Source organism: Antrostomus carolinensis, unplaced genomic scaffold, assembly GCF_000700745.2.
Source record: "Antrostomus carolinensis isolate BGI_N321 unplaced genomic scaffold, ASM70074v2 Scaffold45711, whole genome shotgun sequence".
NCBI classification, from domain to species: Eukaryota; Metazoa; Chordata; class Aves; order Caprimulgiformes; family Caprimulgidae; genus Antrostomus; species Antrostomus carolinensis.
In genome coordinates, this window is record NW_010294357.1 from 37,823 (window position 1) to 38,432 (window position 610).

The following is a 610-nucleotide window of genomic DNA, read 5'->3' on the forward strand; positions in this document are numbered from 1 at the left end:
ACATACACAGTACATAGTATTCTTAGTATCTTGCTTTTGTAATTTGGCAGATCAGCTTCCAAAACACCAGCTAGGCCCTCCAAGTTGCTCTCCAAAGATGAATTACTCTAAAATAAAAAATATAAAATGTTTCATCATCAATCAAGTAATACAAACCAGCCCCTGACTCTCTCTCACATGGAAGACAAGGAAGTAAGGTGAGAGCACCCTTTTATGTCACCTCCTTTTTCAGAGCAAGAATTAAATTCCATTTGCAGTAAAGAATTGCTCTCACTTGCCTGGAAGAAGGAGCAGCTACTCCTCAGAAGAGCTGCACCTGATCACCCACCTCCCCCGCAAGAAACTCCACTGCACTCCTGGGACGCAAGATCTGACACGGCCTCAGGGACATCTTGGCAAGGCGACTGCGCCTTGATTAATGATACAGCATGAAATTAAACATCTCTGTGACTTGTTTTTCGGTGCACCATTATTTTTGTCCTTATCCTTTTACCTTCTTTCTAATAGCTTTAAATCCCATCAGGACTTGAAACCCGTGCCACAGGCAGCCCAAGTTAACTCCTCCGCATCCCGGGCAAATGGGAACCAGCAGCAGCACCCAGGAACACAA